The 15,546-nt window shown below is 44.2% G+C and overlaps 1 protein-coding gene across 6 annotated transcripts in view; it reads right to left on the bottom strand.

The window, feature by feature from the left end:
• Window positions 1-15,546, bottom strand: part of ADGRA1 (adhesion G protein-coupled receptor A1) — a 1,190,508-nt gene that overhangs the window by 278,089 nt on the left and 896,873 nt on the right. The window contains exon 1 of one of the 6 annotated variants that reach the window (XM_073546516.1): window positions 2,640-2,658. The exons of the other annotated variants lie outside the window; for them this stretch is intronic. The gene's annotated coding sequence lies outside the window, so the exon portion shown is untranslated. Of the gene's footprint in view, window positions 1-2,639; window positions 2,659-15,546 lie in introns of those variants that run through there. 6 annotated transcript variants of the gene reach the window in all.

Below are 15,546 nucleotides of genomic sequence, written 5' to 3'. Positions count from 1 at the left end.
GATCAGAAGCCTCTGTCACTCCAGCTCTGTTCCCTGCTCAGCCCTGCTATCTCCAGCTTGACCGATAGCCTCGACACTGAGTGACTTTAGGCAAAGGAATTGTCAGCCAAGCAAAAGGACTTGGCTCTGTGTCCGGTGATTATAGGTGGAGTGACAGAGGCTTCAGATCTACAAATAATCCTTTAGGCTCATTTACATATCAGTTCAAATGATGATTTCTCAGTTATGGAGGGATGGACTGGCCATGTAAAGGTATTGCTGGACTTGTCTTGGGGTGTGAAATCCTGCTGACTGATTCCCTTTGAGAGAGGTCATCAATATTAGATGCCTGGACAATCCCTTTAATATTTAAACAAGTGAAGATCACAATAAACATTATTAGGGGTCAGAGCTGCACAAAAAAAATTTGCAGGACCCTGGACTAGTGGGCATATCAGCCCTACAAACCCCATGATACCTGTCGCCTCTTGTGATTAGTAGACCCTATGCAATGTCATGTTTGCTTCACACCACAACCATGACGTTGCGCAGGCTGACAAAACATAGGAGGCACCAGGGATGCCACAGACAGTGGGCAGTTTGAAGTACTGGGATCGGCGACCACTGGCTCCTGACAAGGCCACTAGATCAGGGTCCTTCAAATCTTTTTGACCCTTCGAGGGATACCCTAACTCCTACACCTCTTCAGTTTGGCCGTGGCTACACAGCGACAAGTCTTCTCAAGTTGCATGACCTGAGACATTTGCAATTGTGTGCAACATGCTGTTGAGATAGGGATTACTGAAAATAAAATTACCAAATTGCAGACAAATCGCGTGCAAGTCGCAGTCATTGGTAGAGATATGTGACTCTGTGTCGCAGTCATGGCAGGTCGCAGTGTGACACCAGAGGAAATCATTAGACGCCATGCCGCAATGTGAAAAATCAATCTGAGTGCTGCGTGACACATGTCGCCATGTAGCGCAGGTCTTACAAGGGGGCGGAAAGAGGGAGAAGACAATCCTGACTTTCCTAGGGGACGCCATTACTTTTTGCTAGTTTCTCATCAGACTCCATGTTATATCATTGGATTGTCTGAGAGATCGAGGATGAAAAATGGAGCGGAGCGCACAAATACAATTATAACTTATAATGATGGAATGAGTTTCATAATAAGCTTTGGAGATGCCGCTGAAATGAAAAACAAAGATGAAAAAAAGGGAAAAGCCAATTACAATTTATCTTTTCCACATGGCGGATCAATAGTCGCCCTCTGGTCATTTTCATCTATTATTTTTTTTTTGCTGAAATTCCAGCATTATCTCCATGCAGCGATGTGGATGCTCCCATAGTGGAGAATATTCACATTTTAACCTACTATCTTCTCCCTCTGTTCTGTGGGTGACATTGTTTATCAAGTCGTGTTAACGTCAAAGCCCACTCGCAGACATTCGGGAACTGTGCTCGCACCGAGCTACGGATGGTCACACCCTGCAGTGCTGGCCTGTGTTAGCCGCTTGTCACCGTCATCACATATTCTGTGCTGCAAATTTCCTGCTGGCTGGATGGCAAAATGTTCATCGCCAAAATGCTGCATATTACAACCTCCTTCAGTTATTGTGTAACTACAACTCCCAGCATGCTCACACAGCCTGTGGATTTCTATAATAGCGGTATCCAAAGTTTGGATACCTCTATTATATAAAATACAGATGTAAAGGAACTGAATGAGGATGCATCCGCTCTGCATGTGCAGTAAGTGTTATGTGCAGCAGGAAAGTTGGCATATAGGTTAAATACAGTATATTCATAAGCCTGCATTACATTATGGTGATCAAAGGAATGCTCGTTTGGTCTCCGCCAGGAAGGTACACATACGTACATATTTTTGTTTTGCATAGTTTTGACTAATGAAACCCGTGGTATATATTTTTTCTTAATATGGAAGTCTATGAAGGTCACTGTATGGCAGTATGAATGCACCCTGGGTCAGGGTTTGTCCAGGACTATATTTTATTTCTCACTATGGGCCTAAAAACTAACAAGCACTCTACCCAGCACCAGCACAGAGCAGTAATGGACCCCTCCTGCCAGCAACTTAGTTGTTCAACATCAACAGAGCAGCTCTTCCTCCTCTGGGATGCTCTGTCGTCGGGCATGACTGCCGAAGTCATGCTCATTGACAGCCGGCTCCCCGCAATTAGGTAGCAGGGAGCTGGCTGTCAATCAGTATGATGTTGGCAGTGGCAGAGCAGAGAAGATGAGAAGCCACAGCTCTGTCGACATGACTTCAGCAGAAACCAATGAATCGCCGGCAGGAGCGGTCTGTGATAGCTCTGTGTCATCAGATATCAGTGCCGGACACAACAGGCAGCTAGTTAGTTGTATGCAAATAGTAAAAAAAAAAAAATCCTGGACAGCCCATTTAAGGGATTGGTCCACCATAACAACTTATCACCTTTCCACTGGATAGGTCAGCAGTTGCTGGGGGATCTTGCTTCGGAGACCCTCATTGATCCCAAAAAACACAGCTCTCCATCAGACCCATAGATAATGAAAAGAGTGTGCAGGACAAATGTATACTGTACGTAAAACAGAGATCCCTAGAGCCCCAACCTAGGGGTCTTAAATGTCAGACCCCCTGTGATGACAAAAATCACCTATTCTGTGTTGAGTGCTTGAGGTTGGTCACATCCTTTAATTGGGTCTTCCGCTTGACAGCTCTCTGACTTTTGACAAGATACTAGCCACATCAGCAGTCCTATGTAAAAAACAAAGGTATTGTGGTCGGATGCTGAACAACTAAGGACAAAATCAGCTCTGCAACATTTGTAATTAGTATTTGGATTGATTATTCTTGCAACTTAATGGGATGAGATCACTGACTAAAAACTAAATATCTCAGCAGAAATAACCAAGCCCTGTATGAAATTAATTGATTAAATGATACTGTGCTATCGAGGATAATTTGTGTTATATAATATCATCACTATGTCCTGCAAGGGTAATATTAGTTCAGTTATAGGAAGGAGGTCATTGATTCCAATAGCAGCCTGAGTTAATGAGTGAACTGCTGGAACTTCTGGTACATTCAGCTGGGGTGGGAATTACAGTGTCCCCTTCACTAAAACGTATTACTAAATTTATATTTTCAAACATCTCAATAAAAGAGTTCTATAGGGGTACAGTTATGAGGGACAAAGGCAACAGTTGTACCCAGACCCTGGAGTCTGTTGGGACCTTAAAGTTTACCTATCATTTGTGGTTCAATATATTATTCCTCCTGATCGGTGGCGGTCCAGATACTAAGACCCCAACTGATCGCTCAATAAAAACTCTATAAACCCACATGCTGCTCTTTGCATGGGCTCATAGACTTTCTACTGAATCTGCACAGAGCTCTGTGTGCACCACATACACCAGGTGGCATTGCATATGGAGTCCACAGCACTCAGTGTTGTGTCGGGTGCATGGTTAGGATACTACTCCGTAATGAAGATAACAAAGGACTACCTCATTCTCAATTTACAAAAAAATTGTGTTTTTTAAGAATGGCATAAGTATATACTGTACAATGTTTCGGTCTATTTATGTAGAGCTTCATCAGACTTCCAGATTGTCATAGCTCATAATCTACCATCAATTGATACTGCTTCTCTCCATTAGTGCTGCTCTCTACTTACCTGTCTGCTTGAAAAACTGTGACAATGCATGAGTCTGATGAAGATTTAGTTACATAGATCGAAACATCATGTAAACTTTTGGGATTGCGTTAGAAAGTGTAAGGGTTAATCACAGTTTACTGTATTGCTGTAAATATGTGATGCAATATATGATCTGGCCTGTAGAGAGCAGCAGTGAGAGTCCGGAGTTAGAGTGTGGGGGTTATTGGCGGTTGGGAGTAGTCAAAGGAGAGTCCAGGGTGGAAGTGAAGTTGCGGATCCTTGGAGAAAGTCTGAATAAGTCGGTGAGACTCTTGATCTGTTGTTGGTGACTCTGGGATGCGTTGTTCAGCTTGACATGAGCCAACTCGGTAAGGACCACCAAGTTCACAGCATCTTGGGCTAGGCCACATGAGGCCTTATATCTAAAGACTTAGGGAAGCCCTGCGTTGGAGAGATCGGCATTCCCTAAGAGCTTCAAGTGGACGTTTATGTTTATTCGGGACTCAGCCCAGCAAGGACCCTTCTACTTCAGTTTCAGGATATACCGGTACCGTCTTACATCTGAATATATATGCACATATATAAATAGCCTAATAGAAGTCAAGTTAGTTAGGACAAAACTCCTCTTCTGTATCAGACACTGCAAAAACTGCTCTGAGTAGGCAATTACTAAAGCACTGGCACAATACTGTTGTTTTATTGATTTATGCATAGAAAGGATTAATTGCATTGTATTTAGCCCCCACATAATTGTTAATTCTATTTAAGTGTACCTTCGTATACTCTTAGTCTGTGTTTTTCAAAGAAACTGCTGTCACTTTATTTGTAACTTATACACTGTTTACCTACCATTCTTCCCTTTGTTTTATAAAGTGGTTAGTAAATATTCATATTATATTATCTAATCTTTCTGTTAATTCTTCCTGTACCCCTCATCCTGTGGACATCCCTCGTTCACATTTCAAAAGAAACATCACTTTTTTGCAATTTGGGAAATCTGAAGTCTTCTTTGATTTCTACATACACCAGGTGGTCCATGATAGGTGGGGGAAGCTCTTTTTGGCTGAGTTCACACGTGGCGTTTTTTTCGCGTTTCCGCGGCGGTTTTTACCACGCGATTTTACCACGAAAACGCGAAAAATAAGCATCCCATGCATTCTTATGGGATTCCGCAATGCTGTGCTAATGCTGCAGTAAAAAACGCAGCATGCTCATTAATTTCACGGAATCGCAGAGATGCCGCACCCATAGGAATGCATTGTTCTGCTTACTTTCCGCATGTGGCTGTGCACACCATGCGAAAAATAAGCAGAACATTAGTGGATGGTATCCACGGTCCGGAGGAGAGGAGACTGTCCTCCGGGCTTTGGGTACCATATCCCTGTAAAAAATAGAATTTAAAATAAAAAATATTGTTATTCTCACCTTCCGACGTCCCGCGCAGCCTTCCCGCCTCTCTCCACGCTCCCGGTCCCAGTAAGCCTTTGCGAGTGATGACGTCTGTTCTCGCGGGATCGCGAAGTCTCGCGGTCATTCACGCGACTTCATCGCGAATGACCGCGAGACGTCGCGATCCCACGAGAACGGACGTCATCGCGGTAATTGTCGCAAAGGATTACTGGAACCGGAAGCGTGGAGAGAGGCGGGAAGGCTGCGCGGGACGTCGGAAGGTGAGAATAACAATATATTTTTTTTTTATTATTATTATTTACATTCTATCTTTTACTATTGATTCCGCATAGGCAGCCTCAATAGTAAAAAGTTGGTCACACTCGTCAAACACTATGTTTGACGAGTGTGACCAACCTGCCAAATCAGTTCTCCAAGCGATGCTACAGATCGCTTGGAAAATGCTAGCAATTCTGCAAGCTAATTACGCTTGCAAAATGCTAGGAAAATCACGGGAATTTAAAATGCGATTTTCCCGCGGAATGGAATTCCGGAATTCTCGCGGTAATTTCCGCGAGAGTTCCGCTACGTGTGAACCCAGCCTTACAGATACATTGGGACCCATGTGTTTCAAATTTCACCCTGCCTTCAGACAACTTTGAAATATATTGTGAACATGTAATAAAGGTTAATATGTGTCCCAATTCTGGGACCCCTATGTGTAAGAAAAATGTTTCCTCCTCTGACCTCTGTGTGGCAAGACAAGGTGGCCAGACGTAGCCACATGTAAGAAAGGACTTGATGGGGATATTCATGTTGATGGCCTTCAGAAATTAATGGAATATCTTCTAAACATAACACAATTGATTAATGGGTCCCAACTACAGGACCCCATTTTTGAGAAGGATGGATAACCCCCCTTCGCTCTGTTCAGCAGAAGTTAACTGCAGATAAGAAACACTCAATGGAGAAGTTTATGTGTGAGGCGCTTTCCAGTGAAATCTATAGAGTTAAGGCCCCGTCACACTAAGCGATCTTGCTGATTTTGTGACACATCAGCGATCTTGCCAGCGAGATCGCTGTGTGTGACAGGGATCAGCGACCGGCCCCCCTGCCGATTATCGCTGATCATGCTCGAGCGGCCTGGGCCGTTTTTCGATCGCTGGTCTCTCGCTGCCCAGCGCGCATCGCTGCGTGTGGCAGCGAGAGACCAGCGATCAGCGACGCTGGATGCTGGCTGCTAATGTAAACGTCAGGTATCCAGGAGCCGCGGCTCCTGGATAACCACTGTTTACCTTGGAAACCGGCATACACGCTGGTTTCCAAGGTAAACGTCGGGTATCCAGGAGTCGCGCGGCTCCTGGATACCCGACGTTTACATTATAAACCAGCGTCCAGCGTCGCTGGTCCTGATCGCTGGGACTGTCTATGTGACAGCTCACCAGTGATCATCCTAACGATGTCCCAGCGATCCCATCATGTCGGATCGTTGGTGGGATCGCTGTGACATCGTTTAGTGTGACAGGGCCTTTAGGCCAAGTTCACACCAGGGTAATTTCTCTCATCTGAGAGAATGGGGCCCATTATGCTAATCACACGCTCATCGGAGTGTGACCATAGTGTGACCTGATTCTCTCGGATGTGGAGAAGATGGAAAGAAACATTTCTGCATATTCTTTCATTCTGGGAGTCCATGAAAATCGGACTGCACTCAGATGTCATCCGGCTCGATTCGAGGAAAAAAGTCGGACATCATAGAATAACAATGGTCTGAGTGCGAAACGATGTTGTGTTAGATCAGACTAGGACTGAAAATAAGATTGTCTGTACTAGTTCCAATACTGAGCAACATGTCAGAAAATACTTGACCAATATGTCAGAAAAGCGGAGCGATACATTAATATACACAGAAAAAGTTGGGTTTTCATATTTCCATAGTTTCTGGATTTTTTTAAAAAAAACTCCAAAGTTGGTTCATATTGGGAAGTTATGGGATGAATTGATTAGGATGTGCTGGAGGACAAGGATACTTGAAAGATTCTGTCTATTAAATGACGCATCCATTTTATAGTAACCAGTCTGCCTTAAATCACTCATCTGTTTTTTCTTCGGACTGGATTAGCGCTGCCTTAGTGTGTGAGAAGATGGGGCTCGGGTGTGATGATCGCTTGAAACTTGGCACGCTTGAAATCCAAGCATGCCACTGATTCACTGAGGTACTGTCACACTTAGTTATGCACCAGCGATATGACGTGGTCAGGATCGCTAGTGCATCGCTAAGTGGTCACTGGTGAGCTGCCACACAGGCAGATCTCACCAGCGACATATCAGCGGTCGGGGGTCGTTACTTACCTGTCAGACGAGGCAATCCTGACGTCCTCCCGCCCACGTCCACGCATCGCTCGTCGGCGCCACAGGAAGCTGACAACGAGAAACGGTCTAGGACGTTCTCGCGCGATCAGCGATAACCAGCGGGGGAGCCGGTCGGAGGCAAGTATCAGACATAGCGATATCGCTAGCGATATCGCTATAACGTCACAAAAAACAATGTCGTTATTGCGATATTGCTAGCGATATCGCTGAGTGTGACAGGCCCTTAAGGTGAGACGGAGTCAGCTTTACCATATGTGGCGGAGGTAGGAAAGCATATTGAAAAAACAGTATGTCCTCATCTGCCGTTTGTGACCCACTTATCTCGACGGAGCGTCTGTACGGTGAGCGCATCTTTGGCATCTTTTCTTTATACTTGCTACTTTTTATTAATAACTTCACCCTCCTTTCTCTTCCTTTTCTCGAGCTCGCTTGTGACAGTTGATATTACTTACTACTTTATATAATTGATTTTGAAGTGTATAATTTCTTAACAGACTGCATAATATAATAGACCAGAGAGGTTCATCTCCTACTTAACTGATAAACAAGGCTAAATAAAGAAAGACAAAATAACAATCCAAAAACAATCTTAACACCGATACAAACTGTCAACGTGGATTGCTTACGGGGTGGTTTCCATCTTCATACAGTAGATGGATATTGTCGTATAGTACTTGTAAATGCAACCAATTCTGCAATTTACTGTTTATTAAAATTTGCAGTCGGGCTTGAGATATTAACACTTTCCTTTTGTTTACAGCTGTTTGCCTAGGAGACCGATCACCACTGCTGTCCAGCTTGTAAGCTCTGCACTGAAGCTGGCCAAGATTCGGAGGTAACATTGCGCTCCTTCGATCCTGGTCAGCTTACAAGCTCAATAAAAAAAGAGCTTGTAGTGGGCATGTTTTGCTGTCTAGGAACGGTGGTCGGTCTCCAAGGTAATGAGCTATGAACAAAAGAAACATTTTAATATCTCAAGAATGGCTTTCAAATTGAATATTCAGTAAATTGCAAAATTGCTTGTATTTACAAGCACTATTTGACAATATCTATACAGGAAGATGGGAATAACCCTTTAAAGGGGTTTCTGGGTATATGTTTTTCAATCCCATCGGCTTCCAATAGTGACAGGGCAGAGGAAGCACTGGACTTGAGAAGGGTGAGTGAAGCATGAGTTTTTAATTTTGACTAATGAACTGGAAAACCTCTTTATGGGGGTTTTAAGGTTAAAAAAAACATATTGAAGTTCCCTTGGTTGGTCATTTAGTATGATCAGATGGGGCCACCTCTTTCGAGATCTCGATTCATTTGTGGAGAATGGCTACATCTCTGTTTAGGGGGACCCATCACATCCATACATTGATTTCAAGTAGTCCCATGAAATAATTAATTTTCTCAGTGGAGTCAAAACAGGAGAATTGAACAATTACTCCCAGTTCCCCAGGATTCCTAATGGCTTTTTTTCTGTTGTCCCTTCTAGCAAAAATGAATTGCACAAAGGGGGCAAAAAATTTTTAAACCCACTAACAATAATTGGGGAATTTTGCTATGATAAAAGTGCCAGAATTCTGAGTCAATTTCAGTCAAAACTTTGGAGTAGAAGCCTGGCACCACAGTTAGCCATTTTTTGTGCTTCAACCAATGAGTGTCATGGACAGTCCTAGAATAAAGGGAGACGTTCTGGACTTCTCGAAGAGTCAGTACCACCGGTGGCGTAACTTAAAGCTTGTGGGCCCCAATGCAAAATCTACCACAGGTCCCAAAGCTATTATGAGTCTTTAACAGTATTAGTCTTTTCAAATGGGCTAAAGTGCCATTTTGGGCTCCCCATGATTCCAGGTCTTTGGTGCAACTGCTACCCATACACCCATTATAGTTAAGCCACCAGTTAAATAATGTTCTTTCCTTGGCCAAGTTTGCCAAAAAACCTCTTATAAACTGGCCAATTTGGGAGGTTTCTTCTTTTTGAGAAGTATGGAATGGGGTATGGAAAGTTGGAGGACAGGCACTCAAGAAGTCGCTTAAGAAAAGGAGCATAACTAGTTTTGTCAGTGGCTAACCTTCATGGACACCTACAGTGAAAATTGATCAGATATGTTCAATACCCTGGCATAATGGTGAGTATATTTGGCTCTATTAGGGTTTCAGACCCCTAAAAGGGCTTCATTGTAGAAACTGGAGGTGTATTATGGGAAATCAGTATGGCTTTAGGACCATGGCTGCAAACTATAGGGAAAATGTGACAAAAATATAGGTAAAATGGAAATCTGACCTTGAGTGTTCCCAGATGTTAATGTGGTCAGAATTTTATTGATTTGAGTCTGTCCACATCAGTACATTTCCTAAAATATTCTGCACATACTTTTTTTATGCTTTAATAATAATTTAAGGCATAGGTCCAGACGAACACACCATTGATGTAGCGTAATATCCATTCTCGGCATTTGGTCGAATGAGCATTGGAAGATATTTATTACACATGTAAAGTAATCACATGGGAAGACATTGGAAAATTCCATTATTTTTTTTCTCCCTTTGTTTTCAGATATTACTTTATGTGCTTAGTTAAGATAAAGCAGCATCTGCAGGTTTTCGAGTACTGAGCATAAGCCAAACTGGACAGATATCCAGACATTTGGGGATTAGGCCAATATCTGGCTCTGTGATGTCTGACTAGCCTTTGTTATGTACAAACTCAAAGGAGGCAACAATCCCCACTCACCCTAATGACATTATAGCTCAAGATTGTTAGAAAATGAATTAAACTGTCTTGAAAGCAAGGTCAACTGGTTAATTATATACACCAGCCATCTCTGTAATGTGCAATTCCAGATAATTCTGCCTTCGTGCTCCACATTAAGAGGGTTGTGACAAGGAGCAAGTTACTGATCACTGGGCGTCCGAGCACTGGACCCCACCAATCGCAAGAATAAGGGTTCTGTGTCCCCCATTATAATGGAGTGGCGGCACATGTGGACCATTCAAAAATTGACAGAGAACATAAAATACATCTATGTCAGTCCCATAAACAATGAATAGCCACTGATGTCCATTCTGCTGGTGGACCAGGGACCCTGTTTTCAGGAACCTATCGCTCAGATGCCCAGAGATCAGCAAGTTATCATGTATTGTGTGGATAGGTAATAACTGAGTCGAATGGCAATATGTTACTAAGATTGAAAGGAGAATGCTGAGGCTGGTAAATTCATCTCCACAAATCTCATAGACTTTGAATTTCTCCGTTTACTTGGTGGACTTCTATGATGATGGAGGTCCCACCACTCGAACCTTCAAGATATCAACAAGTTATTATCACCCATCCAGTAACTAGCTATCAACGGGAAGAGAGAAAGCTCCACTGAAAACCACTGTTATGTCCCAGATATTTCATTGTGGGTAATAGCGACAGGTTTTTTTTTTAGAACTGTGAATCAAATCTCAAAATGTTCCAATTCTTGTGAAATTGTGAATTGGATCAATGTTTTTCATTAGGTCATGTACACATCCAATTTTTCTTTCTTGGACAGAGCCTGTCCGGGGAGAAAATTGCATGGGAAAATTTTTTCACGGACTGACTGAATGGAGAAGATGGAGACCTTTTTTTCCATCTTCTCCACATCCAAGAAAATTGGATCAGGTTTCATGACATCGCCAGGTGAGCTTCAAGTACTGTAGTACAACTTTTACCAATTTAGTATTTTAGAGATAACAGCCCAAGAGGTACAGTCTAGCACTGAAGAATCGGGACCCATTTCAATTGGGAGAAGACTGAGGCTCCCTTTAAAATAAGACTGGGGCTAAAATAAGGCTGGGGCTAGATGGTGAATTTAGGTGCGACAGAATTCGCACAGTGATAGATCTCTCTGCACCACAGCTACATCACAGTATAATGCAGGTGGATGAGGTTGCATTACAAACCTCTATGTACTGTGATCAAGATCGCAAAAAAATCCAATTGGTACTGACTTCTTGCGACTTGCATGTAATGGTCACAGTACCAGTGCAACAGCATTCACCTGTATTACGCTGCGATCCAGCACGGGCACATAGGAATCTTTGAGAGATAGACCTCTATTGCACCCAAATTCATAGTCTGCCCTCAGTCTTACCCAACCAATATAAATATATTAAAGCACCGGAGACGAATCCACAGCAATTGTGGTCACCTTGCAGTCACACAGGCTGTTGCTAAGCATCAACTTTAATAGTATATTAATATTAAAGAATATAATAGAAGCTGGAAGAGATGGATTATAGTAGACATTACAGAATGATGAAGTGTTGGTAGCTAAGGATTAAGACTTCCTTATTGTAGTTAATACTGTCTTAGGTGTCTCATGGTAGAAGATATTCCCAACTATTAAATAATGCATTCACATTTTCAGACATGAAGGTTAATCATACAGTCAGTCAGGAGATTTTCCACAGCTGCTGAAAAATCAAATACAGTATACATTAAAGACAAGCAGTACAATGTTAGTATAGGCTGTGATTGGAGCACAGATATAAGGGGTGCAGAGGTAACAATAGCATCAGGTGTCGGTGCCAGAGGGAGCATAAAGACATTCTACTACGTATAAAGGCACCAGTGTTATAAAAGGGAAATGATAGATGGAGAACTTAGTTGTTGTAGAAAACAGATTAATAAGATCTCAAGAGGGAAAGATCAGTTTTCAGAACAGATCCACACTTTTCCTTTCAGCACTGATATTGATACATGTAGTAGACTAGAAAGGAACTGTTATCATTTTTATACTCAAGGAACCACATCATTTTTTGCAAATAAGGAGTGAGCCCAGTGGCATAACCTGAAGTCCATGTGCAAAATCTCCAACAGTGGTGGGGGTGGGAATGGATCGCCCTCCCAGGGCTGTGGGGTACTCGGTACCGGGCCCGATGAGCCTCAATGGGAGATGTCACGGCAGCTGTGGCCCGGCCCGTGGCCCTGGGCCCCCATTATAAAAGGGGGTTGTTTCAGTGTGCTTGTGGTAGTGAAAGTTTATCAGTGATTCGTGACGCCACCTGTGGTGTTCGGCAATGGTGATGTAAGCCGACGCTGCAGACAGATCCTCTGAGACAGATGGTGTGGTGCAGCAATGATGTTATAGCCCTCCACAGGCAGGGCTGTAGTCCCAGGGCAGTGTAGGTGAGTGACACGCAGATGGTGTAGTGTCAGGCGCAGAGGATGCAGCAGTGCTGGGCAGGTTCTCACAGGAATGAGTGGAGGACACCAGGGCATGTAGTTCCAAAGCTTTACTCACAGTCTGTTGTACAAACAGTTGCCTGCTTCCGTGCCTTGCCCTCCGGGGCTGGGACTCAGTCAACCTCCAGGTCAGATGAAATACTCCTTTCCAACACTCCGCCAATATGTGCTTTTCTGAACGTCTCCTCTTATAGCGCCTTTAAGTGAAGTACTCCTAGTACTGAGTTACACTGGAGTTCCTCCTATCCGATGTTCCTATGAACTCTACTTGTACGGCAGACAGCTGTAGCCTGCTTCGGGGACTCCTTGCTACTAAGTCCCGGCTCACTATCCAGTTGCTGTTGTGCCCCCAAGTCTTGTGTGGGAATAAAGTGGTCACTACTTCTATTCCTCCCGTGTCTGCTGCAGGACCATTAGTATCCATACAACCTCGGGAACCAGGCCTTGGCCTTGCGCTTAGAACTTCTAGGAAGGGTGCTCTTCTAACCCACGTCCTCTGTTCCCTTTTACTCCTCACATCCCGTACTAATCTTTCCTTCTATGGAGAATCAGGCTTTCAGGCTACGATGCTCTGTCTCTTCCTTTCCCATGCCAGCAGACCCAGATCACTGGGATCTGCTGCAGCACTTCCATCCATCCATCCCTCTCTCTGGGGATCTTCTTCCCTCCAGCTCTCTAACCAACTGACCTCTAATCCTAAACTCTTCCCACTCTTTGTAATGTAAACTAACTCCACCCACCTCCCAGCACATTTCGTGTTCTAAGCAGGGAGCCACCAATGGGTGCTTTGCTATACTCCAAGCAGGGAGCCACCAAAGGTGCTTTGCTACACTACTTTGTGGTGTGGGGTGCAGGTGTTGGAGTGTGGTCAGGAGTCTCCACCTTACCTATATGGTGGGATACTACACCTCAGGAGGAGGTACAGAAAACTACATGGTAGCAGGTTCGCTAGACCTTTATCTCCGACTGATAAAACAGTGATTATATCAAAACAACAGCAAGCAGCCTGGTAAGTGACACATTGCTGGAATCAGGGTCTCTGTCTCTACATTATGCTGCTCTCAGATTAGAAGTTAAGAACCTGTTGACAGATTCCCTTTAAAGCAAAAACCTTTTGCTAATTTAGGCAGGACATTACTATAGAATAGGTACCAGATGTTCCATAATTAGAGGTTCAGACAAGAACGGGGTGTGCATACCTTGTATGTATGGAGAGGTACTCAAGCATGTGCACTATAGCCCAACTTAATGTGCATGGCACTGATGGAGATAAGTGAGTCCTGCACTCTACTGTCCCCATCAGTCCTATACACTTTGTGGCAGTATGCAGCTCAACTGCATCTTAATCTAAATGATGGACACTGGGTCCCCATTCCATCGATAGGACAAGAAGGTAGTCAGACACTTTTTCAGAGCTTTGACGAATCATTTGGAGACGCGAAATGGCCTTATGCCATGTGCTATACTGTCCTGTTGTATTTACCTGTGATCCAATTTTGGAAGGCAATAAGGTTTCCTGCCACAATCAGATGAGTGCCACGCAGTTGTCTCCGCTTCTCATTTATCTGTTATGGTTGGTTGGAAATGGCTTTTTATATATGGGATCACACCATACGGATTATAGCTCCTTTAACTGAGCGCTGTATATTATGGTGCCTGAATGTGTGCTTGCATGGGGAAAGCATCTGTGATTGAATTACTGAGCAAACAAGGAGCGGTTCAGGGTGGATTGCTGGAGGCAAGAGGATCAATGATTGAACTGTACACACTGCACCATGAAATGTGATTGTAGGAGTCAACGTACTTGACTGTAAAGTGCATTCAGGGCGTTTGCTCCACAAAAAGTCAGGATGTTGAAACCAAATTCTATTTTGCCTTCTTTGGGTATGAGGAGACCATAATAATGAGCTTCTATGGGCATTAGATATCAAATAGTTGCCACTATCTGCACAACATTCAGTTTGACAAGCATAAATGTGGCGCCCCCAGGAGTATGGCCGCCACAGTGGCTTTGCCTTCCTCCAGGGAAGGGTAATGCCAGGCTTGGAGGCAATGATGGGTCTTTCTCACAGTCAATCCATACATGCAACACAGTTCTACTCCAGGCCAGCAGGGGGAACTCTGAACCAGGATTAAGGGGAGGAGTGCTCTCTGAGGGCCAAGAGGAAGGAGTGGTCAGTTGGTCTGCAGAGGGTGAAGTGTGCAGACGTTTAGAGAGAAGCTGTAGGATGAGCTGGGAAAGGAGAGCTCCCTCACAGAAAGAGCACATGAACTGGAACCTGGTCTCCATGGTTGTACGGATACTAACGGTCCTACAACAGATACCAGAGGAGTAGGAGGCTGTAAATGCCCACTGTGTCTTGTCTGCTTCCTACCCTTACGGCACTGCTACATCCCCGTGCCAACCACCTCTACACTGCCCTGGGACTATAGGTTCACCTGTGGGGAGCTTTTACATCCTTGCTGCACCCTACCATCAGTCCCAATGGATCTGCATGCAGCGTCGGCTTAACACCTCCCTTGCCGAGCACCACAGGTGGCGTCACGAACTATTCCACTGCACTAACTACATTTGCCCATTACTTGGGTGCCCAGGGCCACGGACCGGGTCACCGCTGCTGTGACACATTCCCCTGACACCGGCCTGGTACTGGGAGGGCGACCCATAAAGAATGTTTGCCCACACACAAGTAACGATGGCTGAGTCTTGGTGCAGATGCCAGCCTTGCCTACGTGTCTACATATTAAAGGGGTTTGTCCCCCTGAGCATCATTTATCCATAGGTCGCTGAGAACTTTCCTGATCTTGAGAGTGGACAAGCTATGTCTCCAACGTAAATGGAAGAGTAGTGTCTACTCGTAACCACTGTTCCGTTCACTGTGTATGGGACTGGTGGACACACAAGGCCATTACTGTTCCATTCACATGGGAGGGGTC

Source organism: Dendrobates tinctorius, unplaced genomic scaffold (assembly GCF_039654945.1).
Source record: "Dendrobates tinctorius isolate UK_male_01 unplaced genomic scaffold, ASM3965494v1 ptg000147l, whole genome shotgun sequence".
NCBI classification, from domain to species: Eukaryota; Metazoa; Chordata; class Amphibia; order Anura; family Dendrobatidae; genus Dendrobates; species Dendrobates tinctorius.
Note: the sequence above shows the minus strand (reverse complement) of the source record. Positions and strands in the feature narration are given on the sequence as shown.